General features: G+C 43.4%; 1 non-coding gene across 1 annotated transcript; it reads right to left on the bottom strand.

Annotated features, from left to right (window-relative positions):
- Positions 1 to 107, bottom strand: LOC131238225 (small nucleolar RNA R71). Its single transcript, XR_009167633.1, has one exon. It is a non-coding gene; the product is annotated as a small nucleolar RNA R71 (small nucleolar RNA).
- Between the last annotated feature and the right edge of the window lie 2,958 nt (positions 108 to 3,065).

The raw sequence follows: 3,065 nt of genomic DNA, 5'->3' as shown, positions 1-3,065 counted from the left end.
ACCCTCAGAAAAGCAATCATGAACTTTGCCCAAAAGGAAGATGAAACATTCTTCCAATGTTGGGAAAGGTTCAAAGATTTGGTCAGTTCATGCACACAACACGGATTTGAAACGTGGCGCATTACAAATTTTTTCTATGATGGACTGACATCTTCCATGCGCTAAATGGTCGAGACAATGTGTAATGGAGAGTTCATCAACAAAGATGTTGACGAGGTATGGGATTACCTCGATAGTCTCGCTGAAAAAACACAATCATGGAATTATTACCCAATGGCGAACACCACGTCTAGGCCGACTCAATTAAAGGAGAAAGGTGGATTATATCTCTTGAAAGAAGAGGATGATCTCAAGTGTAAAGTGACTACGTTCATAAGGAAAGTTGAGGCCATAGAGGGAAAGAAGGATAAGGTCAATGAAATTGTTTGCGGCATCTGTGATTGCAACATTCACACAACTGAAAACTGTCCTACAATACCTGCCTTTCGAGGAGTATTGAATGAACAAGCCAATGCCGTAAATAACTATCAAAGACCTTTTACTGGACCTAACTCCAATACACACAATCCTGGCTGGAAAAATCATCCAAACTTTAGTTAGAGGAATGGACAAACGGCTACCCCTCCAGGTTTCTTCAATCAAAATCCAAATCAAGTGAAACCTCAAGAGGAACCGGTTCAAAATTTCATACAAGAGCTCGGCTCGACCAATCCAGGAATTCTGATTTTATGCAAAAGATAGATTCTCGTATGACGGTTATAGAAAAGGGGATGCTTCCTGCACAACCTCTCCCCAATCCTAAACCGCAGTACGAGAATAATGATCCCAGCTCTTTAAATCAGATGGGGCATGCTAAATCCATCACCACTCTTAGGAGTGGGAAGATCATTGATAAAACCCTTCCGGTTAGGCCCGAAAAGCCTCAAGAACCAGAAGAGGACAACAATGATGGATCCAGTGATGCCCCACAAAAAGTAGAACCAGAACTTCTAGAGAAGCCAGTTGCTCCATTCCCCCAACGGTTGGTTTCACCAAAACCTCTCTCTAACTCTCAGGATATCCTAGAGGTGTTGAAACAGGTGAAAGTCAACATTCCTCTACTTGATGTCGTTAAACAGATACCTTCATATGCCAAATTCCTGAAAGACTTATGCACGACCAAAAGATGAAAAATTATTCAAAAGAAAATCTTCTTGACCGAGAAAGTGAGTACCATCCTGAAGCAAGATGTGCGACAGAAATTCAAGGATCCCGGTAGCCCAACCATATCATGTGTAATCGGGAACCATCGAATTGATCATGCACTTCTTGACTTAGGAGCGAGCGTCAATTTGATTCCCTACTCGGTATACAAACAGTTAGGTTTGGGTGAATTAAAACCCACCCTAACCACACTACAACTTGCTGATCGCTCTGTTCGTGTACCAAGAGGGATAATTGAGGATGTGTTAGTCCAAGTCGAAAGATTTTACTACCCTGTAGATTTTATCATCCTGGACACCGAACCCATCAATAACATGAGCACTCAGATTCCCGTCATTCTTGGTCGCCCATTCCTTGCCACATCAAATGCAATTATCAATTACAGGAATGGTATCATGACTATGTCTTTTGGAAATTTGACATTGGAGTCGAACATTTTTTTCAATAACGGCAGCAACTCAGAGGATGATGACGATTTCCACGACATTAACATGATTGACTCTTTCGTGGAAGATACGACACCGCTGACTTTATCCTCCGACAATCTGGAGACGTGCCTGGCCCACTCCCATGATTTTGATGATGACATGATTAGGGAGACGTGTGCCTTGCTTGATACTGCACCGGTACTTGAAGTTAACCGGTGGAGGCCACAATTTGAAGAATTGCCATAAACCGATGTAGTGCCTCTACCGTCTAACCTCAAGCCGCCGAAGCTTGACCTAAAACCGTTGCCCTCTGATTTGAAATATGCCTATTTAGGTCAAGATGAGACATACCCGGTGGTGATCTCTGCCCACCTGGAGAAAGAACAGGAGAGTATGCTTATATCTACTCTCATTGAGCATAAAGGAGCCCTGGGATGGACGATAGCGGACCTCAAGGGAATCGATCCCTCGATTTGTACTCACCGCATATATCTTGAGGATAATGCAAAAACCGCTTGGCAACCACAACGTAGACTAAATCCAAATATGAAGGAAGTGGTTAAGGTCGAGGTTCTTAAACTATTGGATGTGGGTATTATATACCCTATATCTGATAGTCAATGGGTGAGTCCAACTCAAGTGGTCCCTAAGAAGTCTGGAATCACCATCGTAGCCAATGCTAATAATGAACTTGTGCCAACTAGAGTCACTACTGGTTGGAGAATGTGCATTGACTGCAGGAAGTTGAATACCGTCACGAGGAAAGACCACTTTCCTTTACCATTCATTGATCAGATCCTGTAAAGGTTAGCTGGTCATTCCTATTACAGTTTTCTTGACGGGTATTCGGGCTACAACCAGATAGAGATAGCTCCTGAAGACCAGGAAAAGACCACATTTACATATCCCTACGGCACCTTTGCTTACCGAAGGATGCAATTCGGACTATGTAATGCCCCTGCCACCTTTCAGCGATGTATGCTTAGTATCTTTTCTGATATGGTGGGGCAATACCTAGAGGTCTTCATGGACGACTTCTCTATTTACGGTCCATCTTTCAGCAAGTGCTTGGAAAGTCTTAAATGTGTGCTGAAAAGATGTGAAGAAAAGAACTTGGTACTTAATTGGGAGAAGTGCCATTTCATGGTTCAGAAGGGAATAGTCCTTGGGCATATCATCTCGTCCAAGGGAATCGAGGTAGATAAGGCAAAAATCGATCTTATCTCTAACCTACCCCCACCCAAGAACATCAGAGACGTGCGATCCTTCTTAGGACACGCAGGATTTTACAGGCGATTCATAAAGGACTTTAGTCTCCTCTCTCGTCCTTTATGCATCTTCTTCAAAAGGATGCTCCGTGCGAGTAGATAAGCAATGCCGGGAAGCTTTCACCAAGCTTAAGGGCACGTTAACCACCGCACCTATCATGCGGCC

This window comes from Magnolia sinica, chromosome 2 (assembly GCF_029962835.1).
Source record: "Magnolia sinica isolate HGM2019 chromosome 2, MsV1, whole genome shotgun sequence".
NCBI classification, from domain to species: domain Eukaryota; kingdom Viridiplantae; phylum Streptophyta; class Magnoliopsida; order Magnoliales; family Magnoliaceae; genus Magnolia; species Magnolia sinica.
Note: the sequence above shows the minus strand (reverse complement) of the source record. Positions and strands in the feature narration are given on the sequence as shown.